Source organism: Antechinus flavipes, chromosome 5 (assembly GCF_016432865.1).
Source record: "Antechinus flavipes isolate AdamAnt ecotype Samford, QLD, Australia chromosome 5, AdamAnt_v2, whole genome shotgun sequence".
Taxonomy (NCBI): Eukaryota; Metazoa; Chordata; class Mammalia; order Dasyuromorphia; family Dasyuridae; genus Antechinus; species Antechinus flavipes.
The window spans coordinates 262,558,005-262,585,178 of record NC_067402.1 but is presented as its reverse complement, the minus strand read 5'-3'; the positions used below and the strand labels follow the sequence as shown (position 1 = coordinate 262,585,178).

The 27,174-nt window shown below is 37.8% G+C and overlaps 1 protein-coding gene across 3 annotated transcripts in view; it reads left to right on the top strand.

Annotated features, from left to right (window-relative positions):
- Positions 1-1,232: 1,232 nt before the first annotated feature.
- ATP2B1 (ATPase plasma membrane Ca2+ transporting 1) overlaps positions 1,233-27,174 on the top strand; it is a 126,869-nt gene continuing 100,927 nt past the window's right edge. For 2 of the 3 annotated variants that reach the window (XM_051963638.1, XM_051963637.1), the window contains exon 1: positions 1,234-1,342. The gene's annotated coding sequence lies outside the window, so the exon portion shown is untranslated. Of the gene's footprint in view, positions 1,343-27,174 lie in introns of all 3 variants that reach the window. The other variant, XM_051963639.1, reaches the window with a different exon arrangement.

Sequence of the window (27,174 nt, the reverse complement as noted above, 5' to 3'; positions counted from 1 at the left end):
CATTCCCAAACCAGTACCCTATGCAGTCTCTCCACTTCCCTCCCCAGTGCCACACCTACCCCATCCCCGGCCCCTTTTTTCTCAAAAAAGGGACTCTGTAGACCGTAGAGATGCTACAAGTGCACCCGACCCAGACAGGTCGGCACATGGGCAGAGGGACAATGAAGCTCCGAGATTTCAGGGGTAGATCCCGCTCAGCCCGTTTGCATCTGGACTGGGGACTGCGCTGGTTTTCCTTTAACCCCTTGGGCACTACAGTGCAGCTTGACTAGCGCTTGCCGACCCAAAGCCGGGAGCCCGAGCTCACGCTGGGGGGGAGGGGTGTGAAGTGAAGTAGAACTCCCCCTCCCCCAGCAACGCTGGGGAGCTCCCCCCTCCAGCCTGGAGGGAACCCCCCACACCCAAACCCATACCCACACACAAACCCGCCCCCAGCCCCAGGCGCGTCACGCCCCCGGGGCAGGATTGGGAGGAAGGAGTAGCCGTTAAACCGTCTGCTCGCGCAGCGTCCTTTACTCGCTGCCCCTCCCCAGGTGCTAGGTGCCCCGTTTAGCTGCTCTCCTTTCTCCGCAGGTTGCTCCCCTCCCTCCCCACTTCCCCCTTTTCCCCCCTTTTCCCCCCCCCCCCCCCCCGCTCCGCACCGGTCCGGCCCCCGAGCCAAGTCAGCGGCCCGAACAATGTCACCACCCCGTATTTCCCATACAGCGCCACCTCCCCCCCCACCGCCCCTTTCAGTCCTTCTCCCTCTCTTCCCTCTCCTCCCTCTTCTTCTTCTCCTCCTCCTCCTCCTCCTCCTCCTCCATCTCCTCCTCCCTCTCTTCATCCTCCCTTTCCTCCTCCTCCTCCTCCTCCTCCTCCTCCTCCTCCTCCTCCTCCCCCACACGTCATGGAAACACATACGTCAGAGAGGCCCAGCCAATCAGAGGCGTCGCGAAAGGGAAGGGGGGGGTGAGAGGAGGGGAGGGGAGCGTCAAGCAAGGAAGCAGAGGGGGAAGGAAAAGAGGGCGGGGCTAGGTCCCCGCCTCCGCCCCTCCGTGGGTCTGCCCACCCTTTAGCCTCCGCGCGCCGGCCGGGAGGCCCCCTCCCGCCCTCCGCCGCAGCGCGCCCGCCCCACCCTCGGCGGTCCGAGCGGCGCTAGCGAGCGGAGCGCGGGCGCCCCCGTCCCCTGTCCCCACCCCCGCCCCCCCGCCCCGCGCGGACCGCGGGGCCCGTCACGTGACCGCGCCCAGCCGAGGCAGCGGCGGCAGCGGCGGCGGCGGCGGCCAGAGCCGGAGCGGCGGTGGCCCGCGTGGAGCGCGTGCTTGTGCCGAGAGCCGGGAGGGAGCGCCGGGCCGGCAGCTGGGTGAGCGTCCGTCCCTTCGGGCCGGGTGGGTGGCCGGGCCGCGCTCCTGTCGCATGCCCTGCTTCCCCGTCTTGCTTCCCCGTCTTGCTTCCCCGTTCTCCTCCTGAGTCCCTCGGAGCCCCGGGGCCGCGGCCCCGCCCCGAGCCCGAAGATCGCCGAGGCGGCCCCGGCGGCAGCGGCGGCGCGCCCCGGGCCGGCCGCCTCGCGGGGTTGCGGGCGCGCGCCGGGCCGGGTCGGGCCGGGCCGCGCTGCCCCCTTCTCGGGCTCTACTCGGGCAGGCAGTGAGCTCGTGCAGCCGGGACCGGGGCCGGGGCCGGGGCCGGGTAGGCGTCGCCTCCCCTCTAGCTGCCCACGCCGGACCGCGGGCGGTTCTCGGAGCTGCTCCCCGCGCCTTGGGGCCAGGGGCGGGACAGGTGAGCGCCCCCCGACCGTGACCTTGAGAGAGCTCCGGGACCCCCAGTCCCCGGGTTGGGGGGGCAGAGTTTCGGTTGTCTCCTCTAGTCTTCCTTCCCGGCCTCTTTATTTGACGACCTCCCCCTTATTCCCTCTTGTCACGCGCGCCCTTGGCTTTGGTGGGTACGGAGAAAGGCTCCATCCTTCCGGGGGAACAGCCCCCGGGGCCCCCTACTGCTGCTGAGAACCTGTAGAGTGAGCCCGCGCCGACTGTCGCGCCCGGGCCAGTTCGGAGACGAGATTGGGCGCGGGGGCTGTGGGGCATTCTCGGGGGAGGGGTGTCCTGCTCGGGGCCCGCGAGCCTCCAGACCCCGGGCGCGGCCAGAGCTCCTTGGCCGACCCCGCGGCGGCCCCCCTCCTTGCGGCCCGCCCCCCCCTCCCCCGGCTGCACATTCTCCTTGCTCCTTCTCTCCCGTCCTCCGCCTCTCCTTCTCCGTGACATGTGTGACTTGTGTTTGTGTCACTCGGTATTAGGATAAAGTCGTTGTGCGGTAGGAGCGTCGCCCCTGCCGGCGCAGCGGAGGCCGTGCCGGGAAGGCTCCCCACCTGTGGGCCATCCTGCGGGATCCCTGCCTTTGTGCTGCCGGAGAGCGGAGCCCGCCCGCGGCCTGGCCCGGGCGAAACTGTCATCTGCCCACTGGGCTGTAACTGGGGGCGGCCCAGCCACGTGAGGGGATGCGGGGCCTCAGCGATGGCCAGAGGTGCGCGGCGGCCCCGGAGCAGTGCTACCGGCCTGGGCGGCCAGCGAGCCGGACACCCGGGCCAGGCAGTCGCGGACAGCTAGGGCGCGGTTGGCGCTGCGCTCCGGGGACGGCGCCTTGGAGGGCTCGTAGATAAGAGATGAAATGGGCTTTCTGGAACGTTATTACTTCAGGGAACTTGCGGATTTTTAACCTTGCTTTGGAAGATACCGAGAGATAGGCATCGTTCTGGGTGGATTTCTGCTGTGATTTTGTTTTGGGTGTTAACTGCAAGGATCCTCGAACAGTCACTGTTATTTCTCACCATTCGCTCTGCAAAAATGAGTCACAGATGGGTGAGTTAAGGACAAAACTCCACCTTTAACCGAAAATTCCCTGCCTTCAGAGTGCTATTCTTGACAATATAATTTCCTTTTAACTAGAATGTTAATTTCTGAGTAGGAGCTTTTGAGAATCAATTGGTTTCATGGTTGCCGATGTTGAGCTTCAGTTTGAGTTTATGCTATTGAGCTTTTTTACTTATAAAAAACTTTCTGACTACTGAAATTTCATTGTAAATATACATAAGTGGTTATAGAGAAGTAATTCTTTTGTTTCATAGGTGCTAAAATATGTGTTCCTATTTTTATTCCCTGTTTTTTCCATGGGGGGCGGGAGGAATTGTGGCTCAGACCTGTAGGTTTATGTGAAATGCTAGTGAAGCCAGGTTGTTAACTAGAGTGTAAGAATAGGTTCTAGGCTGCATCGTGTTCGGTTTGTTTGATTATTACATATATATAATTTTTATCTTTGGGGGCAAAGGGTGTACTAGTTTTGAGGAGAAGCAAAAAAGAAATTAGCTGCATCATAAAGGTGAAATACTTTAGAAATCTTTATCAGCATTGTTACTGGGGCTCAGTTTTTTTTTTTTTTTTTTTTTAGTTGTTTGGTATGCATATAGACAAAATGACAATTTTTTCAAGATTTCTACAGAAATTTTCATTTTAAAAAATTTAACTTTTGTTCACAAGAGAAATCACATTTAATTGGGATAGTTTTATTTATTTAAAATTGCATCCTAAGTTATGCTTTCCATATTGTGTGTGTGTGTGTGTGTGTGTGTGTGTATGTATGTATGTATGTATTTAGGGTTACAGACTGAAATAGTTTTTTTTTTTCCCCCCCAACTTAAGTTTTAGAAATTGCTAGTTTTATTACAATTGAATTTCATGGTTAGGTAGAGAGGAGGTCCCCATCAAAAAATCCTGAATTAGAGGAAGGTCCAAAGTTAGAATTTGCACTGTCAACTTCAATATATATTTTTAAATAATACATCACAGTATATGGAGTACAGAAACACTTTTCCTCTCTACAGACTTGTGAAGGTATAAATAGGGCAAGAAATGTTATCTTCCCCATATACAGAGGAAGGAAATTGAGGCTTACAAAAGATTAAATGACTTGCCCTTGATCACACAGTCAGAAGTCATCCAAGCCCAACTCTTTTTCCCTATTCCTCACTGCTTTTGGGAATACGTGAATTGTAATTAAGCACTTGTTTACTCATGTTATATATGTACAGTTCTTAAATAATTCTGTTCATTCTAGAGCTGACAAAAAAAAAAGTCATGTCTGTATTTTTATATTTTGCTATCAATATATTTACATTTTTAAACTATTCATTGGCTTTCAAAACCATAAATACCTATACAACCTCAGTCTTTATCTCATGGGTAAAATTTTGCTCCCCTCATTTGATAACTTAGGTAAAAGATTAGTTTCGTCCACCTCTTGTGTTATAAGGAGCATTATATTATAATATGCATTATTGAGTATGACCTTCCTAGTCAGACCTTTCATAACATTTTGTTTTACAATACTTTTTAATGCACTTATGTAAAATCACAATTAATTTCTATCTTTGTGCCTCTGGGGGCCAACCTTCTCACCTCCTCCCTCCCCCTCCCCCCCCCCCCCCAATTAGATTTTAAGCTTTATGAGGCCAAGCCCCTTGTCATACCTGGAATTTGCAATCCGGATCTTAGCCTTGTTAGCACTGGCTTCTTGAAAGAAGCACCGAATAGACATTTGTTGAATGGAAAGATAGTTTATGTAAGCCGAAGATAGCGACAGGGATAGAATTAGTTTTGTTTATAAAGCTGGTAGCACATTTTAACTATTTTAACTATATATACTGGCATCAAAATACGTTTTTGCATATAATTCACATGTAAATATGTACATGCACAATATTTTACTGATTCATACATGATAATATTTTGGATAAGAATAATTTCAGAAACCTCATCCTAAACATGGTTTACTATTCTGTTATAGTTTTCTAGTAGTCTTTACATTTTTACAGATATATAAGCTTGGTGGTTTAAAATTTCTTCTGTTTAAGATATTGAAATACATTTTAAAAAAAAACAAAAACACTGAGGAAGGATAGGGAAAAGACTAAAAGCATAACTAAAACCTGAATATTTTCAACCTGAGTAAGATTGCATTTTCTGGGGGGGTTAGAAGAAATAGTTTGTAAATACTTATGGTACAGATAGAGAAGTATGAGTGCTAAAATATGTGTTCCTATTTTTGTTATTATAAGATGATAGTGTGCTTTGATATTTGAGAGATTTAGACTTGTATTAATTTATTAAAATTGTGGGTATAATTCATATTTGAAAGGATGTAAAGGAAGATAACTTCTCTTCAGAATGGGCAGAAGGATACACTGTATTGGAATATGTATGTATCTATATATATCTGCTGGGACAAACATAAATATGGTAATTTAATAAATAGATATCTTCCATTCTGATGTTTCTTGGTTTTAATATACATCCACATATGTAAATATACACAATTTATGTGCCTGATTTTAAAGCTTTTTTAATGAATTTTTGTTTAAATAGGATGAATATATTTTTACTTACTAATTTATTTTGTGAACAAATCTCTCAGCACAGATGCTACTCATAATTAATATACCTCAAAAGATATATTCCTTTAATTTTTCTTATAGTTTAATGAAAATCAATTTCTAACATGAGCAAATTAAATAGCATAATACAGATTTTGTTTAGCTGTAGGCATATAAGTATGAGCATTTCATTTCAAATAAATGCCTGCATTTTTATTAATATTATTATTAATTGGTTGTTTCCCTAAATTTTAGGTGCTGTTTAAATAAGATTGAACATCCTTGCAATATTAAACTACTTTTGATCTTTTAGTTTAAATTCCCAGACACAAGAATTTTCTATTTTCTTTCTGCCCATTAGTACATGAAGTGAATAGGAGGTGAATACTCTTGTCTTTAGTCTATATTGAAAATGAAGTTTTCTCCTTATTTTTCCCTTTAAGCACCTCTTTCATTTTATTTCAGAGGCACATATTTTCACTTTGTTGATAGAAGATGCTACAAATATTGGAGTTTTACTAGAACTTTGATGTAATCAAATTTGTTGTGAAGCAGATCCATTTTTGATATGGGCCCATCCAGGAGATGTTAGTTATTGATATTCTGGAATGACCTTCAGTCTCACTCAGAAGGTGATTTTATGACATGGATCTAAGGACAACATTAGGTGAAGACTGCAAATTAGAGTGAAATATTGATATGTCAGAAATCACAGGTGGCTTAAAACAGAATTAATTTAGCTTGCAGACAGTATAGTAATCCTCATAGGTTAGAAGTTGATTTTGTGCAACAGCTCTCATGGCTTTCTAATTTTGGCCCTTGTTGATCATATAGAAATAACTTAAGTAAAATAACTTAAGTAAAAAAAAAAAAGTAATCTATATGCTTTCTTTTCTGAAGACCCTCGTATTTGTATTTATTTAGGATTGCTAAAGTCTTTGTCAAAATTCAGCCAATTCAAAAATAATTAAATTTGGAACTCTATTGTTTGTTTTAGAATATAATATTTAAAAGCAAATTCTGTTCTGTGTTTATTATGGTGATTGCTAGTTTCTTCAATGTTAGGAAGGGAATAAAAATCTCAGAGTTCAAAGTTACCTCAAAGACTATTTTTTCTGATCTCTTTCTGGAGAAGAAAGCCTTCTTCCACTGAATGATTGGTTATCCAATATTTGCCAGAAACCCTGGAGTAAGGGAGACTCTAGATTCTAGATGCAGAAATATCCTACTTTTGGATAGTTTTAATTATTAGCCCTTATATCAGACACATTGTAGACACATTTATCATTATCGTGTCTGTATTATATGTATTTATATATGTAATATATGCTTATATAATATTTATATATATAAAATAACATTTAGCCCTGTATAATTAGCTCTTACATCAGACCTCAGTTGGCCTATTCCTTACTTCCTATTCCTGCTGGTTTTACCCCTTGAAGCTAACCTAAACAAGTCCTTTACTTTTTACAGAAAAGCTGTTTAAAACAGCTATCATATCGCCCCCAAAGCTGAATTTATCATGTTTAAATATTCCCAGTTTCTTCAACCAGTCCTTCCCAGTTTTTTCAACCAGTCCTTATACTACATGAGCTTGAGACTCATTACCATTCTTCATTGCCTTCTACTGGATGCTCTTTAACTTATATCACTGTCCTTCCTGAATTTTGGGGCACTCAGAACTGATCACTATCACCTAGATGTAGTCTGATTAGGGTGCAGCATAGAAGGAAAGCTAATTCATAGGCACATTGGGTAACAGGACCCAAGACAAGCTTGACCGATTAGAGTTCTAATCTCAACAAGATGGAATAGAGATAGTTCTTAGAATCTTAGATTTGGACTAAAAAAAAATTCCCTTGAAAAACTTTGCAAATTCAGTGAATCAGTAGTGCAGAAAAGAAATGCTGTCTTAAAATTGCTACATGTTGTCTAGGAATAGGGAGGTAATGGTCATGATTAGCATGGAGCATCTATTATTGCCTGTAGAAAGCAGATTTAATGGCAAATAATAACCTATGTTTATAAGAATCATTGATTATTTTACACATATGGTATTGATCTTTCATCTTTGCAATTACAAACAGAAGTTGTTAGGCTTTATTTTGAAGGAGAAATTAGTCACCACATAAATACATGATAAATTTTGTCTGTCGTAGTTGAGGTAAGGATACTTGTACTTTTTCAAAAATACTGTGTTTAATAATTATCACATAAAGTATGTATATTAGCTGTTTTCAGTGAATTAGGAAAAAATAACATTGTAATATTTAAAATTACTGAACTTAAGCTTTAATTTGTAGTAATAATTTTACCAAACATTAAACTTTACATACATTCTTTCCTTTTTCTTTAGATATACTTCAGTTTTATTACTAGAAACTGTCAATTATTACTTTATGGAAGTTTCGATTAATGGGAGAACTTTGGTCAAATGAGTGCTCTTTTATTGTAGTAAGTGAAATGGGAACCTTTTCATAGTTATATGCCATCCCAAGAGGAAGACGGGTGGAGAAGAAACCTTAAAGAAAACTAACCTGATCATATGATATTCCTGTGGTTCTTCTACCCTCCCTGCAAAAAAGGAAAAGAGAGGGAAGATGCAGGTGCTCACTGCTCACTGGGTGACTTTGGGAACTAAGGTTAGCACCAGTTTTGGTTGTTTTCTCCATTTACATAGGATTTACTTTGTGTTCTTCTGTTTCTGCTTTCTGTACTTTGCATCAGTACATCTGAGTCTCCTCATACTGCTTCTATATTTAGCATAATTACTTCATATAAGCATAGTGATATTCTGTTACATTCATGTGCCACAATTTGCTTAAGTTATTTCCCAGTTAATGAATATTTCCTGACCAATTCTTGGCCATTTTCAAAAATAAAACTAAACATTATGTGTAGGGATCCTTAGCTTTTGTCATTGAGCTTCCTGGGATGGTGAAATGAGAGGGAGGCTGTAACTAGTTGTAAAATTTTTGAGTCAGAGATTATGAGTTATTTAGTCTCTTTCTGTGGCATGATTCTATTATTTTTTAAATCATATCACTCTTTCATCAAGCATGTATTAATATACATGGCATTATTCCTATGACATTTCCAAGAATCACTTCCCTTTAAAAAAAAAAAAAAATCATCCTTGCCAATTTTTACTAGGTTTGAGATAAAATTTCGAAGTTTTTATTCTTTTGACAAGTCTTTATATCCTTTGATTTTAATCTATTGTGAAGTATAGGCATGGGGTGGTCAGCGGACCAAGTGCCAGGTCTGGAGTAAGGAAAACCTAAGTTCAAATCCAGCCTCAGATACTGATTAGATGTAAGACTTTAAGCAAGTCACTTAACTTCTGTTTGCCTTGGTTCTCTCATTTGCAAAATGGGAGTAATGGTAGCACCTACCTCCCAGGAAGGTTGTGAGGATCAGATGAAATTTTATTTTTAATGTAGTTAGCACATGCCATTCTTATTGTTACTAAATGGCTTTTAGCCCAAGAATTTGTTAGTTGTCTGTATGTTTTAGATATCAAACCCTTCAGAGAGACATACAGATTTATTTCCCCAGTTAACTTCCCTTGGTCTTGTAAGCCAGCAATGAAGGAATACTCCTTCCTGGGATACATCAGGAAGAAGGTATTACATCCCACCATCAACACCCAAAGCTGATATTCTCCTTAAACTACTTTCTGTTACAAATACAAAACTTTTATAATTAATTAGCAGATTTCAGTTTGTAATCATATTAATTTTGCACCTGCAAAACTTTTTTGATTTAATGTTAAAAATTATCTAGTTGTCTTTGGTGATTGCCTCTCTCCATTTTGGTCAAGAACACAATATAGCTGTGAATACCATGACCTGGTTCTCTTCTGATTTTTTTTTTTTTAAATGAGATGAGCTTTAATATTCTGGTCACGTTTCTGTTTTTAGTTTACGGTGGTCTGCATGTAAGATATTGGTCTAATTTGCTCAGAGTCACACAACTACACAACTTGTATTTGTTTGGAGCAGGATTTGAGCCCAGGTCTTCCTTCCAAATCTTGCACTCTACCAGCTACCCATTCAGCCTTTAAAGAACATAGATAAGAACAAGAGAGGCATCGGAACTCAGATTAGCTGTAAAATTGCTGGGACTTATTTTGATTCCAGAAATGATGCAAGTCACTTCTCTCCCCTTTGGTTGAGAGATGGGATATCACAGCCAAGGGGTAGTAAATACTTGTTTTAGCAGACTGTTTGGGATTGTTTGCCTTTGTTTATGAAGAAGGATTTATATAGGTGACTGGCCCTAATACTTCTTGTTTAAATAAAGATAGTGGTTTAAGCCGAATTGTTTGCCAGGCAACCTTCCAGTTTCCCCAAGGAATTCTTGCTAAATATGATACTACCTTCCTAGGTAATTTATGGTTTAAGAATTATCAAGCACAGAGTAATTGAATTGAGTTCGCTTGTTTCTGCTTGTTTGTTAGTATGTTTCATTGATATACACTTCTGTTTTTTAACCTGTACCAAAAAGTTTTTGTGATCTTTTTTCCCCCCAATTGATTTATAATATTTTGAGGTCTGAACATGTTTTTCTCTTTATTTCTGTATTTTCTATTATTTCCCTTAATATTCTTTCATTTTTTGATCTTCTATGAATTTTGGATTATTTTGTTTGGTTCTGTAAAGTGTCCCCTTGGTAGTTTGGTATAGCATTAAATTTGTTCATAAATTTTAGTCATATTGTTGCCTTTCCTTTACATTGGCATGGCCTAGCCATGAGCATGTACTGGGCTCTCTTTTAAGTCATTCTCTATTACTTTATAACTCATCTGTTATTGTAGCTGTAGAGATATTGGGGATTGCTTAATGGATTACTCTTAGATATTTTCTGCAATTTGTAGTTATTTTGAATGAAGTTTCCTTTTCCATTATTCCTTTTTATTTCTGTGTAAAATACTATTAATTTTTGAGTATGGAGTGCTTTTGAAAATAATCTTACGATTAGAGTATTCTTTTAAAACGTTCTTTTTAGAATTTTATTTTGAATATTTAGTTCCTCACATTTGGGGGCATTTGTTTTCTGTTAAATAATTTCCCACTACGTTGAATGATCTTAGACTTTGCAAAATCTGAAATTGCACAACCCATATTTGCATAAATAACATAAAGACTTGATAAATTTGGAAATAATGTTACTTATGGTTTCCAAAATTAATTGACTGCAAATGTTTGCTTACCTGTGATACTAACAACAACTTGACTCCAAATAGTATAAGAAACTTTTATTCAATTCAATAGCCAGATTAGTCTTAAGTCAGAACAGTTCCCAAAAGAATTTTTCTCTTATATTTTGCTGAGACAGATTTATTTGGCTGTTATTCTGCGCTGTTCCTGTTCTACTACATTCCTTTGAACACTTGTTAAGTTCCTACTGTGTGCCAGGCATTGAGTAATGACCAATATTGACAATGTAGTTGGTTCTTGACCTGACTTCAAGGACCTTTCAGTATAATAATAAATACATTATATCTAAACCCTCTTGCTTGATTTTCAAGGCTCTTCTTGATCCAACCCCTTTTTCTCCCCCCACCTTTTATGATATGTCACAAGATTTAAAAGTTGAAAGAGATCCTAGAAAACATCTTAATAACTGCATTTATATAACACTGGAAGTTTGCAAAGGGCCTTATCTATTTTATTTTATGGGTAGTTACTTTGATCACCTTCATTTTACAGTAAAGAAACTGAGCCAGAAGTGATTTGCCCAGGGTCACAAACTAGAAAGGATTAGCAAACAAATTAGAATTTTTGACTCTCAAGTCCAGCATTCTGTCCATGTGCCAACTGCCCCATGTAGAAATAGAGAAATTGAGCATTGAGTTAAGTGAACTGTGTAAGGTGTTGAGTAGTTTGAAGACTATTTTGAGAATTATATTCCCTGAAGCACTGCTTCCAAAATGTTCTTGAGTGTAATGTGAATGGGTTTCCTTATAGTCCCTTCATGGGAGCACTCCTTCTGCACTCACTTGTCAAGTTTGTCCTGGCTTTCTTTAAAGGTCTTAAAGGTCCAGCAAAAATCCCACCTTCTATAGGAAACCTTTCCTCTGGATTATTTTCTGTTTATCCTATTTAGAGTTTGTTTTGCACTTTGCTGTTGGCATGTTACCGTTCCCTCATCAAGCTGTGAGCTTCTCAAGAGCAGGGAGTTTTGCTTTTCTTTGTACTTCTAGCACTTAGCATAGTATCTGACATAATTAATAAATGTTTATTAACTGATTTAATCATAGGTCTAGAATTCAAACCCATTTTCTCAGACTCTAGATACCATGTCATCTCTCATACCATCCTTTCCGCGACCACCACCATATTTTTTACTCAGTACAATTGTCCTAATTATCTAATTAGGATTAATCTGCTCTTTGTCTCACAAACTTTCTGTGCCCGTTTCCACTTTTATAGCTTTGTATTAATACTGTTCTTTTTACTTGTAATGCTCTGCTTTTTGTGGGCTACCTGGCCCATTCATAGGGTTGGATTAGAGGGAGATTAGAAATCCACTAGTCTTAACTCATTCCTTTTATACTTGGGGAAACTCAAATCCTGCACATCCCTTAACACCTATCTTTTCCATAAATAAACCCTTTGTTGTTGCAACATAACTAAATTTCAATAACTATCACACAGTTTAGCATTTAACTACGCATCTCTTTCTATGTCTTAGGCAACTTCTGTATCCTCTATGCTATTTAGCCCATTGCTAAACTCAAAACTTTTTGGCTGATTGATTAGTGACATTAATTAATGGATTATTTCAAAAAGTCAACAGATTTTTAAAACACCTTTCTTATTTAAATAATGATCTTAAAAACCAAACCTTACTTTATTTATTCATGTGTTTATTTATTTTTGCTGAGGCAGTTGGGGTTAACTGACTTGCCGAGGGAGGAGTGGGGGAGGGTGGTCACACAGCTAGGAAGTGCAAAGTGTCTGATCTTATTTGAACTCAGGTCCTCCTGACTAAAGGGTTGACGCTCTAGCCATTGCGCCACCTAGCTGTCTCCCAACGCTTACTTTTAAACGTGTTCTGGACAGATTTGGATGAAAGGCAATTTCACTTCTGAATTTAACTCTTTTAAAGAACATTCCTCAGACCATGGGGTTAACTTTTGCATCTGATAGATTACTACCTTCCTTTTTCTCTTAAAAATTTCAGCAAAATTATCAATTAAGCTGTTCTACAAGTCTGATTGTAATAAAGAATGATGCTATCAAAGTTAGAATTTATTTCAAAAATGTCTAATCCAGTATTATCTTACTTTATAGCAGGGGCTTTTGCATAGAACTCTATATCTATATCTATATCCTTCTGTCTCTGTGACTTACACATCTTCATTCAGTAAAATTCTTGAATTCAAGATCAAGTTTAGGCTCTACCTCTTCTTTGAAATTATTTGGTGTTTAAAAATTGGGCCTATAGAACTTTTCCTTTATTTTTCCTTTAAGAGCAGATCCTATGTCTTTGTAAATTTAAGTTTTTTGAAGGAAGGTATTTTTTATCTTCCTGACACAAGATGTATCTAGTTGGCATTCAAATGTTTACCTAAAAGAATTTACATTGTAATTCAGGGATGTGCTGGGTGGATAGTTAGACCAGGGCTAATTGCTATATTCTAGCCTTAAGAGCATACTTTTTAGTACTTACTCCCTAGAGCAATTTTTCCTAAGCTCTTTTCCTGTGCAGTGTATGTGTAGGTATTCCTGTGAGAAATTTGTTATCATAGTGATTTTCCTCTTTGAAATACCTATTTCAGAAATACTTAATGTGCCTTTTTAAAAAATGAAAATAAGGTTAATTTTCTCGAATTTTGCTGTGAATTTGCCTTGATCTTTAAACCCGAAGGATACCCCTTTGTAACTCCCCTCTCCCAGCCATACCCCACAGAGAAACATTTTAGGGTTCTATCAGTGGCTTTCTTGATTACAACTTTTCTGTGGTAAAAATTCATTTGGAAAACATTGCTATAGAAGATCTTTTTCATGAACTGGAAATGAACTGACAAAAAGCTTATGTCCCCATGTAAGATAGCCAGAGGCAGCAGGAGAGAACTGATTATTGATTTAGGCATAAAATTTCTAGTGGTCATAGGAAATTAGTCTAGTAATTTAGAACCTAGGGATTATACAATGTAAACCTTATAAATCCCACTTTTCATTCCATGATCCTCTATGAATGAATAAATAAGCATTTATTAGGTTTTTGCTTTATGCCAGACACTATGCTAAGTGCTGGTTCTGCCATTAGAAAAATTGAGAACGTCTGCTCTCTAGAAGTCACACTCTTAATTGGAGAAGACAACACATACACACACACACACACACACACACACACACACACACACACATACACACATACACGTTTAGGTCCTGGACCAATGACAGACCCAATGGTCCTTAGGTTGCATCAGTAGGTCATATGACATTGTCAGGTGTTTGAACAATCTTTATTCTTCTTGGCTTCCAGGCAGCATTTAAAACTGTTGGTTACCTTCTCCTTATTAAAAGGAGAATCCTCACTTGGTTTTCATAATACTGCTTTCCCTCACCTTTCTATCTAACTGCTCATTCATTTTGGCTGATCCATGTTGTTCCTCCTGACCATAGATGGCATTCCCTTTTACTCTACCTTGGGCCCTCTTTTCATTTCCCTCTATAGAATCCACTTGATGATCTCATCAGCTTCCATAGATTCAGTTATCATCTCTGTGCAAATTATTCCCAGATGTATATAGCCAGTCCTTATTTCTCCTGAGCTCTAGTCATACATCACTAGATGCTTTTTTTGTTTTGTTTTTTTTTTTGTTTAGTCTTTTCCTACTTTCCTGGACATCTTTTAAGACTCGGCGTAATATATCCATCCTATCTTCAGGAAATCTTTTCCATGTCCCTCAGCTGCTAATGATTTTCCTGCTAGGGTTCTCTTTTATTTACTCTTACATATCTTGGTTCTTATCTAGCTAACTATATGCTGTTTCTCTGTTAATTTCATTTATGACTCCAATTGAAATTTTTTTTTAGCAAAGATACTGAAATGGTTTGCCATTTCCTCCTCCAGCCTATTTTACAGGTGAGGAAACTGAGACAAATAGGGTTAAGTGACTTGCCCAGAGTCACACAGGCTAGTAAATGGTGAGGTCAGATTTGAACTCAGGTCTTCCTGACTCCAGGCCTGGTTCTCTTTCCACTATAACCACTTAGCTGCCTAATTTGCTTTTTATACCCTGTGAATTGGAGGTCCTTGTGGTTTCCCAAACTCAGCAAATCCATAACAGAACTCATTTCCTGTCTCTCTTCCCAACTACCTCGTTCCTGTCTAGTATACAACTATCTTCTCAGTCACCCAACTTCATTGTTATTCTCAACTCTTCACTCTCACCCTTCATATCCAATTGGTTGCCAAGGCTGCCTTCATAACATCTCTCATCTTTTTTCCACTCATATAATACAACCCCTTGCTTCAGGCCCTTATTATGACTCTTAATTGAACTGACCTAACTGATCTCTCTGCCTCAAGTTATTTTTATCCATTTTCTACTCATCTTCTGGGTGATTTTTCTAAAGGAATTGTACCCCCTACTCAATGTCTTTCCCTGGCTTCTTGTTATCTAAAAAATCAAATGTAAATCCCTTTGTTTGGCATTTCAGCCTCTTCATAACCTGTCCTCCGTCTTACATTTACTCTTCTTTATATACCGTATAGTTGCTTAAACCACACTTCCTATCTCCCATATTCATCTAGGACAAGCTGTTTTAACTCTTCTGGAAGGCTCTGCCCTCCCCTACTTTCCTGGACATCTTTAAGACTCAGCTTAATAAATCCATCCTATCTTCATGAAATCTTTTCCATGTCCCTTGGCTGCTAAAGATTTTCCCTCTTAGGTTCTCTTTTACTTACTCTTACACCTCTTGGTATTTACCTAGCTAACTATATGCTGTTTCTCTGTTAGAATGTAAACTTCTCAAGGACAGGGTCTATTTTTCCTTTTCTTGAGATAGAAAATTTCCTCTAAGAATTGCTTTGGCTGTATATTTTAGCATTTTGTCTTATTGTCATTCTCTTGGATATAATTATTGATTGTGTCTATGTTGTCTCACTCATTCATTTTTTAGGATTATATTTTTTTAGTTTCCCATTAATTTTTGCTCTGTTTTCCCCTGGCCCTTTATTGCATGTAATTGTTATTGCATCACGAGCTGAAAAAGATGCATTTACTATTTCTATGCCTTTCTGCATTTGATTTTGAGGGTTTTATACCCTAATGGTCAGTTTTTGTGTAGGTTTCACTGATCACCAAGAAAAAAGCATATTACTTTGTCTCCATTCAATTTTCTCCAAAGGTCTATCATACCTAACTTTTCTAAAATTCTATTTACCTCCTTAACTTCTTTCTTATTTATTTTGTGGTTCAGTTAATCTAGTTCTGATAGAACAAGGTTGAGATCCCCCACTGGTATAGTTTTGCTGTCTATTTCTTCTTGCAGCTCTCTTAATTTCTCTAGGAATTTGGATGTTATTACTACTTGGTTCATATGTGGCTAATATTGATATCATTTCTTTATCTATGGTACCTTTTAGCAATATGTAGTTTCCTTATTTTTTAAAATTAGATCTGTTTTTGCTCAGTCTGAATTTTTGCTTTTCTTTATGTCCTTTGCCCTTCTCACTCCAGGGAGTGTGTTATGAGCACTTGATATTCTTAAGTTGTGGCTAATTTGGAGGGCACAGAGGGGGTTAACTTGGCAAAACCTGGCAGTCCTCTATGTCATCAGAAGGAATCAAGCTAGTCCTGTCTGGTTATTGGTTGCTGAGGGAAGTGGGAACAAAAGAGGGAGCCACTTTCTTTTGTAGTCTGGAAGAAAAGGAATGAATTTGTGTACCAAATCATCATGAGGTGAGGCCTAGATTTGGAGGATGGGGATCTGAGTTTGCATCTTGGCTTTGTAACTTATTATGTGTGACTTTGGGCAAGACACTCCCTCTCTTAACCTTAGTTTGATCATCTATAAAATGGGGATATTGGACTAGATAATCCTATAGTTAGCTTCCATTTCTGATAAGGATATTATGGATGTGAGCAAAGCAGTAGGTTTTCAGAAAATATATTAGAATTCATTAAAGATAACTCCATATTCCACAGTTTGGATAAGGTTAATGTCATTTGGTAGGATACTCAGTAAAAATCGCTATCAAATTCTAATAAAAGTACAAATTCTGGTAAATACTTCTTTGGCAACATAAATAAAAAGCTAAACTAATTACACTGTTAACAAAGAGGATATGTTTCATCTTCATTTCAGAAATGTTATTGCTAGAAGTGGAAATAATACAGGGCATGAAGGGATTAGTAATATGTTAACATGTCTAGATATCTTGATATTTTTTGTGCACACATCATAATCATTTCCCATCCTAGAGAAAACACCCTTGTGACAAAACCAGTAAGCAAAATCAATTCATACAAATATATAGACTGAGTCTAACTAGAGAGAGGAATTTTTTATCCTACCTTAAAGGAAGAGTTCAGCTTCATTATCTTTTCTTTGGGACTTTCCTAGAGTTTTCTGTTACTTAGATTTCAACTTCCTTTTAGTGATCTGTTCATTTACATTTTTGTAATTTTGTGCATTTGTGACAGTCTGTCTATAAGCCTTTGTTAAGTGTTTACTGTGTGTCAGCACTATACAAAGTACTAAGACTACAAAGAAAAGCAAAAACTAGTCTTTTTTTTTTTTTTTTAAACCGGTGGATATAGGATGAAAATAGGTGTTCCAAAAAAAAAAATAGATGTTGTATAAATGGGAATCAGAAATGGTCAAAGGATATGAATAGACATTTTCAGATGAAATAGAAACTATTTCTAGCCACATGAAAAGATACTAAAAATCATTGTTAATCAGAGAAATGCAAATTAAGACAACTCTGAGATACCACTACACACCTGTCAGATTGGCTAGGATGACAGGAAAAAATAATGCTGGATTTTGGAGGGGGTGTGGGAAAACTGGGACACTGATACATTATTGGTGAAAGCAAAATAACTGTATGGATATGTATACATATATCATATTTAACATATACTTTAACATATTTAACATGTGTTGGTCTGCCTGCCATCAGGAGGTAGGGAAGGGAGGGGGAAAGTTGGGACAGAAGGTTTTGCAAAGACCAATGCTGAAAAATTACCCATGCATATATAAAAATCTATAACAAAATAAATGGGAATTAGTCTCGGAGGGAAGGGTGGACAGGCCCATGGAATCTGGGAAAGGACTCTTATAGAAGATGGGAAGAACCTTGAAGAAAGCCAAGAAATATTCCAGGCCTGTAGGACACGTCAGCTATGTTGTCAATGTCTGAGGGTAGTAGAGTTGTGAGCCGAGAATAAAAACATGAAATGATTGAAAAGGAAGAGAATAGGACATCTGGGAAGGTCTCTGAAAGCCCAAGATTTTCTGTTTGATCTTGGAGGTGATAAGGATCCCTGAGGTCCAGCCTGTGCTTTAGAAAGGTTGCTTTAGCAACTGAGTTGAGGTTGGACTGGACTAAACTAGCCAAAGGGAAGATACTTCAGTATTATGGGTAGTGGTTATAAAGTGAGGGTCTATACCAGGGCTGCAGCAACAAGGCGAGTAGAAGAGAAATTTTTCTTGATTCTGCTCATTTCACTGTAGTTTATTTCCAAATCTTCTCATGTTTCTCTATGACTTCTTATCTTTTGTTTCTTAACTACAAAATAGGATGCACTGTATGCTGGAGATTAAAAAAGGGGGGGGGGGAGAAGAGTCCTTTCAAGGAACTCACAGTAATGAGGAAAAACCATATTCGAACTATTCTCTATAAACAAGTTATAGTTGTAGGAATCAGCTACAACTGATTCCTCCTCCCTCCTCTCCCCCCCCCCCCCAGTTTCTCTTTCCTTCCAATTATATCAATCAGAAATAATCACTAAAAGGAAGGCACTAGAGTTAAGAGGGATTGAGAAAAGCTTCCCCTAGAAGCTTTGTATTTATATTCATATACCATAGTTTTTTCAAGCATTTCTCAATCAATGGCATTCACTTTTTTTCAATTCTTTGCTAGTTAAAAAAATGATCCTCCGGACATTTGGGGTCATATTGGACTTTGTTCCTGTCTGTGATTTGCTTGGGATATACGTCCTTTAGTACGATTGTTAAATGGAATGGCCAATTGAGTCATTTCCCTTTAATTAAAATTTGAGCTATATTGAGCACTTAGGATCTCCACCAGTAGTGCATTGGTTTCCTGTTTTCCCACAGTCCTTCCAACATCGACTGTTTCTGTCTTTTGCATTTTTGTCCATTTGCACAAAATAAAGTAACATGCCAGTTATTTTGATCTTCGTATGTCTACCTATAAGTGATTTAGAGTTTCTTTTTCTCTATCTCCCTGTCTTTGTCCTTATCTAAAAGGATTTGTCTCTCTTACTGGGTGTACTATGGATAGAATGCTGAACCTGTAGTTAGGAAATTCAGATCCTGCCTCAGGCATATGTATGACAGTGGGGCTTGTCACTTAATTGTCTTCCTCAGTTTCCTCATCTGGGAGTCATGTTAGCATCTATCATGAGATATTTGAAAACATATAGCATAATAACCTGGCCCATACTAGATGCTTAATAAATAAACTCTTGTTCCCTCTCCCTGCCCTTATCCTTTTCCTTCGTTACTCCCTTTCTTCCTTTCCACATTTAATGAAATATAGGAATGTGTTAAGTTCTGTGATATTCTCCCCCATACAGCTGAAGCATGCACTTCCACAAATATACACATTAATTAGAGAAGATAAAATGTAACACAATGTAAGAATCGTAGATAAGGCACATAGGGGACATTTGAGCACACACATGTGGTGGGACCAATAATGATTGCAGTGCTCAGACCTGCTGGTGTTTTCAGGTGATTTTTTTGAAGCATGTTCTCAATGTGGTCATTTATAGTTTCAAGTTCTTTTGAAACACTTGTGTTCATATTTATGTAAATAGGACCTTGACCAGTTCTTTACTTCTGTGTTGATTTTATTTGTGTAAAAGCTCTTAATTTGATGTAGCCAAAACGGATTTATGAATCTTTTCCTTTGGCTAAGAATTTTCTACCCTAGAATGACTAACCATCTCGTGGTACATGCAGTGAAATATTAGTAAGAAATGATGAATATAAGGAATATAGAGAAATATGGGAAGATTTTTATGAGTTTAATGCCAAGTTAAATAAACAGAACTAGGAAAATAGTATACACAAGAACTACAACAATTTAAATGAACAATAGCTAAGAAATTACGATGACCAGATTTGGCCCTAAAGAAGAAATAAGAGAAGGCACCTCCCTTACCATGCCTTTTCTTCTTTGTAAAGTTTGTTGGCTATGGTATGATGTCAGACTTTTTTTGACTGTTTTCCTAGACTGTTTTTCACCCCTTTTTTTATTCTTGTAGGATATGGCTGGTTGGGGGAGAGAAGGGAAAAGGACCTATTGGGAAATAGGTAATATTAAAAACAAAGAATAAAAATTTATTTTAAATAATTTTTGTCATGGTGAGAGGTTACCTGATCTTGTTCTTTAAATACAGAAAATGTATTCATTTTGAGCTTATTGTGGTATATGATGTAATATATTGCTCTAAAACTAATTTTTTGCCAAATTGCTTTTTCCAAGCACTTCTTGTCAAAAAGCAGTTATTTTCCCAGTGATTTATATACTTGAGTTTATCAAACACTGGACTAGTGTATTTAGTTGTATGTGGTCTATTCCAATGGCATACTTCTTTTTTAACCAGTTTCAAGTTATTTTAATGATTGCTATTTGGTAACAGATTGAGTTGAGTTGCCTTCTTCATATTTTTTCTCCTTGTTTTCCTTGAGATTCTCAGCCTTATTTTTCTAGCTAGTGAATTTTGTTATTTTGTCTAGTTCAAAAAATATATCACCTTGATAATTTAGCGTAGTACTAAATTTGTAAATTAATTTAGGTGGTTTTTCATGTTTTATTTTCATAGTCCAAACTTGAGTTTGTAAAATGTCTCCAGTTATCTCCCTCTGTTTTTGTAGGAATCAGCTAGGTGTGTCTCCCTCTCTTTTTCTCCCCCTCTCCCCCCCAGTTTCTCTTTCCTTCCAATTATATGTTGTGGGTTTTTATAAAGTATTTAATTATCAGCATTTCCATTTTTCTTAAACTACATTCAATTTATATGGTAAACAAATGGAACCATGATATATTAATTTGTGATCTGTTGGTTTCAAATGTAATTTTATGAGCTATTTCTAATTAGTTTCTCAGGAACAGTTTGCTACTCTGAAATATACTTCAAAATTTTGTTTCACAATTATAGTGACTACTTCCACATCATGGTTTCAATATATTGTGGGTTGGCATAAGAAATTAAATGAGAAATTTGGGGCAGTTTTATGAAAGCCAATACAATAATTGCAATAAGGTATTGTAAGCACCTTATCAAAGAAAAAGAAATATTCACACTTTGAAAAAAAGGGCCATAACATTTTACTTGGATTTCCTAGAACTCCAGGATGGTGTTATGGAAGAAAGAAACTGTATTAACTAGTAAAAAGTGAGTTGTGGGAAAAAATAAAGAAAAAGAAATGTTTTTTCAAATATTCATTCAAAGATATTTGTGTTTTCACATATTAATTCAAATGGTGCAGGTTTCAGTCCCTTCATGACTGCTTATCCTGTGCTTTTTTTCAGATCTGTGCTAGAGCGAGCTCTGTTTTAAGCAGACTGTTAAATTTTCAGTGTGAACATTATATCAAAGAAATCAGCAACCTATAAATCAAGGCTTGATTTCTTGTGTTGTTCATTGTCTAAGCTTAAGAAAAGTGATGGAGAAAATATTAATAATTCAGGTAAAACCTATAAAAGCATACTATGCTTGCATTTCCCCCCCTGGAGAGCCAGTTGTTAAACATTTACCAGCACATCAATAAACAAAAACTTACTAAGCACTAACTGTGTGTCAAGCAGTGTCCTAATAATAAGCACTGGAGATGCTAAGAGACAGAAAATAGTTTTTGTTCTCCAGCTTATATAATAGGGGAGATACCATGTAAACAAATATACAAGTTATATATAGTATAAATGGGAAATAGTTGAGAAAGAAAGCACTAGAATTTAGAGAAGTTGGGGAAGGTTTTTTGTAAAAGATAAGATTCTAGTTGGGACTTAAAGGAAGCTAACGAAGTTGATAGATAGAGAACATGGGAGTTTTCACATTGAGAGTTGTTCTTCATACTTGAAAAATCATGGGTCCTGAATAAATGCACCTCCTGCCTCCTACATATAAAAGTTTTATAAACAACTTTTTGAAAAACAATCCTTTGAAGCAGTCTCAGTACTAGTCTTGGTATCTTTATTTTAAAGTTGCTGCTCAGTGAGGTCATGTGACTTTGCCTAGCAAAGTTCTGATTTGGAATTCAAATATTCTCTTTCCTGACTCTGAGGTGAAGGTTTTTCTCTGAACTCTAACCATTTCTACTGCTTGGAGTTTACAGTATAGTATGGACTCACTTTTTTTTGATATCCGAGTGACAGCAAGATATTAAGTTATCCATCTCTTCCTTTCGTGACATAAAACCAATCCATTTTGGAACATTTTTTTGGGGGGGTGTTGATTTATTTGGGATGTTGAATAATTAAAAGAAAAAAAAACAAGAAAAAAACAGATTTGAACTATATGATCTCTTGTCTTGCCATTGTCTAAGATAAACAACTCATTAATTCCCCACCCCCTAGAATGGTATGATGACTAATTTTTTCTGGGTACTGCATCTAGGTATTGTTAATCTATAAACTCCATGAAGACAAGGATTGAATTTTATGCAAACTTATATCTCTTCACTGCATCTAGCTTTATAATTTTCTTTAAAAGAAAAAAATGATGCTCAAAAGTCAAGTAAAATGTTTTTTAAACATATATATTTCTTCCTTATCCTAGCACAGGTTTATACATATTTTGGGAGCATGGAGTGTTTCAAGACATTACAGATTCTTAGTTCTAGATTTTATTGAGACCTTTGTCTGGCCTAACCCTTTATTTAATAGGGCTCAAGGAGCTTAAGTCACAAACAATAAGTAGGAAATAAAAAATTGAACTTAGATCACTGACCCACAAATCTAGCATTTTTTCTTCCATACTGTGATTTATAATTGTACTTTCAGCTGTACTTGTTTTTCTATTGCCTTCAGAGACAAGAGAACCATACAGAAGGAATTAATTTTTATTTCCCCATGCTGATTTTTTAAAAGATTTTTTTGAGTCTAATTTCTGAACGGAATTTTATGATTGTTCCAAAAAATTTAAGAAGTGATGAAACAATTTTGACGCACTTTTAGAAATAGTTGAAAGTAAGGTATGTTCTCTGAAATTACTGAAAAATCCACAAATTTTCAATTTTTTTTTCCTTATTTTTCTATATTCAGGTTAATAGTGTTGATTACTCTCTCTGGAAACATTTTCGTTGGTTCCCTCTTTCCTTTGGTTCCCTCTTTCCTTTAGAATAATTCCTTAGCTTGGCATTTAAAGGCATTTGTATGTCAGTTCCAACCAATTCTATGTCTATATTACACCCTAATCTACTTTCTTCCAAGCAAACTCATCTGCTTTCTGCTGTTGCCTAAGCTCAGCATTCCATCTCCTGTGTTGTGCCTTTGTAGAAGATGTTATCCATGCCTAAAATGTATTCTTTCCCCTAAATCTTTTGGAATATACTTAATTTCCCTCATGTCCAAGCTCTGGTGCTACCTGTCCCAGGAATTTTTCCCTGATCTTCATTATCTTCCTCAAATTAACTTTTATTTACTTTATCTGTTTACATGTTAAGTTTCCCAGTGCCAGGACAGCTTTTAGGCCTGTGAGAGTAGGTGCTTAATAACATTTGTTGAATTTGAGTTGAATTACATTTTGAAATAGGAAAAGAATGAAAAAAAAAGTTTTACTAAATTCAATATTGATTTTGTCTCTGATATAATATCTTGTAGATAATTGCAGAGTAAATAAAGATGGAAAAACAATTCTCAAGGAACTGATTTTTGATAACATTTATAGCATAGTTGAGAGATAAAACTATGTATAGTTTTATCTCTCAACTATGCTATAAATGTTATCAAAAATCAGTTATAGGATAAGTTATAGGAAAGATCAAGCAATGATATAAGATATGGAAAGGGAAATCACTCCAGTAACTGGTAGAATCAAGAAGGACTTTAGAGATCCAGTGGAGCTTGAAAGGAAAAAACCCAACCTCTGTGGCAGACTTCCTATTCCTAGTAAAATGATTTGATTTTTGATGAAATTTTTTGGTTTTGATCTATTTACATATTTCAATTAGTTTGAGATGAGAAGTATGACAAAAAGCTTTCCAAAATTCCTGAAACAAGGCACACCCCATTGTAATCTCTGGTTGGTCACTGCCACCAACCACATAAATAGGAAAGGGAGTGTTCCTGCAGAGGATAGTTTGGGATATGTCTTATTGGCACATTAGTTGTTAGAGTTGGAAGCTTCTTTACCACACAGTAAGGAAATGTCATGTACTAGAAAGAACATTGGATTTCTTCAGCTTTTGGTTCATGTCCTAGCTGTCCCCACTTAATTAGCTATGTGATTTGGAACATGTCATTGAGGCTTCTTATCGTAAAATGAAAGGCTCGAACGGAGTGGCCTGCCTTGTCTCTAACTCTAAAATTCTCTGCAGGTTGATAAGTTACAAATACATAGTTACTTAATTCCCTTGGAATACCTAACACATCTGTTTTAATCAGTTTTAACATTTTTCTCTCAGGCGTGGCAACTTACACTAAACCCTAAGGAATACTTCATTTGTTTCTTTTTTGGTTTTGGGGTTTTTTTTTGCCTCCAGGTTCAGCCCTTGATTTGAAATAAAAACTACCTTGGAAGCCATCTAAACTGCAGGCTTGTTGACCTCTTCCCTCTTCAGATCTTCCCTGGTGTCTCTTGAATGAGTTTCTCTCCTTGGAGTCCCATCAGTGCCTCTTGGAGCTGATTCAATCTTTGCTTTATTCCTCCAGAGCATGCGCTGAAATAATAACCTGAACTCATCATCTTTCTCATTGCCTAACTCAGCTAGTGTAGATTGAATGATTCTTTCCAGTACTTGTTCTACAGAGTTTTACTATTTTGCCATCCTCATTCTATCTTCCTTAGCTAATCTATTCTCTGAGTTCCTTCTTGTTGTGGTTTTTGAGGCAGTTCTCTGCCTTTATGATACTTATACCTATTTGGGATCCAGCATCTGTGAAATGTTTTTGGTCTTCAGAAATCGTATTGGATAGCTCACACATGTAGGGTATTTTTTGTTTGTTTTTGAGTTTCTCCTGACTACCAAGTGTCATGGTTCTTTGTGTTATACTGCATTGTCTACTATTTAGGGTGAAGTAGTTGGTCAGTATGACCCCACAGTTTTTAGGGTTAGGGATCCTATTTTACAGATGAGGAAATTAGGCCCTAAGATGATAATAGATTTAGCCAGGGTCACAGAGCATTAGGTATCTGAAAAGATATTCACACCTGCATCTTTTGCCTTCATGCCCTTTTTACCATACCACCAAAGTTTGTTTTTGGCAGTTGAAATGATATTATTGGAGTATAGACATTTTGATAAAATATGCCATATAAATTTAAACTCTCACCCAACAAATTACTGCTTTAGATGTTTTCTAAGGATATCAAAATTTGCCAAATATGAAAGTAGGATTGATAATAGTTGATAAAGATACGAGGTATAAAAGGGTGGTTGCAATTTATAATTGTCAAGCCTATTTTAAAATTTCATTAATTAGACAATTTACTTTTTTTAATATGAAAGGAAAAACTTCATATAAATTTAACACCCAAATTATTTTTAAATGTTAAGCTTAAAGTTATCAATTAACTTTCTGTTGAACTAGTTGTAATGTGCTATGCAAAGATGAGTTGCATTTATGTTTGTAGCTTAGAACATATGTGTATGCAAGTATTGTCACCATTTTGGAGATAGAGAAACTGAACTTCATTGAGGTTAGGGACTTGCCTATGAGCACTTGGCCAACAGATATAAATTTTTAACTCAAATGTTCTTTCTTTCTTTAAGGATTTGTTGATTTCATGAGAACTTTCTACCAGTATAGATCATAATCATTCCTTTGTTTATGGTCCATATTAATTGCTGTAGCCCAAAAAAAGTTCATAATTGTAAACCTTTCCAAATAGAGCTATGCTAATTTTCACAAGATAGACCTACTTTGTCATCAGATTACCTGTCAGAGTTTGTACCTTTATTTCTCTTTAGACTCTGTTGGAGATAGCCCAAGACCCTGGACCCAAAAGTCTTAGGAGTAAATTTGTTTTACCCTTAGCCTTGCAGCCATCAGTCACTGAAGGGAGAAGTCATTGTAAAAAGAGCCCTTCCTTGCCACCATTAATACCAACTGCTGACCATTGGTCACCAAAGAATACATAGTCTGGGAATGGCAACAGTTAGCAGACTCCTGGTGCTGCTTCCAACTCAACCCTTGTAACTTGAATGGAAATGCACCCTGGCAAGTGCCACTCTCAAATAGTTCATTATTAGAACTTATTTTATAAAAGGAAATTCCACTAAAAAAGATATATTACTGTCTGCTTTGCCATAGCTCCCAAAGGACTGTGGAACCTACTCCATCTGAACTGGTTATCAAAGCTTCCAATTATGTGTTGGCTCCACAGTCAAAATGTGAGCTCCTTGAGAGCAAGCACTGTTTGTATCCTCACAGATCAGCAGAGTGCTTCATACACAATAAATGCTTTGCCATTTCTTCATTCACTAGCTAGCCTTCTATCTTATATCACATGAAGGATTTGGGTGTAGGATTTAAGTAGCTTTTAGTAAAGTGACCTGCTTTTTAACAGTTTTCATTAGGTGGTTAGTATTTTTGATTCTTTTACCTGATATTTTAGAAGACAGCCTCCTCTTGGGGAAAAAAAAATAACCTTCCAACTTTGGTTTTTAAATTGGGTGAATTGGAATTGGTAAAACATGTAAGAAGTTGACAAGAAATAAGAAGCTGCCCCACAATAACGTATAATCTTTATCCTAACTTTGCTATTGTTTTTCCTTTTGATCTGACTCAGTGCTGTGGACATGAAATCACAGATTGACCCCTCAAAAAAAAGTTTTTTGTACTGTCTATTTGAAATCTCATTTTAGATAGAAATTTGACCATCTTAAAAAAGATACATGAATTAGCCAATGGTGCCCATAGATGTTACCATGCTATACCTTTCTCTCCCTTCCCCATCTGAACACTTAGATAAATTGTTCCCAGCTATTTTTGCAAAGACATTTGTTTTAAAAGTTAGAAATGTATTCTGCAGTTGGCATTCATTTCTTGGTTAAATGGGGAAAAAAAAAACTTTAAAGAAGTCTCTACCCTAATCCATTCACACAGCAGTAAGTCTAGTACTTAGGAATCCCCAGAAGTGCCTGTACACCTTTGGGAAAAAAAAAAAAAAAAAAACAAGGAAAAGAAAAAAAGACAATTGATGAGATTCAAGGGTCGAAATGTAGTCATTCTTTTCTACAAAATATTAAGAATTGCAGGTCCTGGAAGCCCTGGAAGAAGTATTAATAGCAGAAATGGTGTTGGCGGCATTATTTTACTTTGCAAATGAGACAAGATAGCAGCAAGCCCAGAAGAAATAGGGAGAAATGAGAATAGGTTGAAAGATT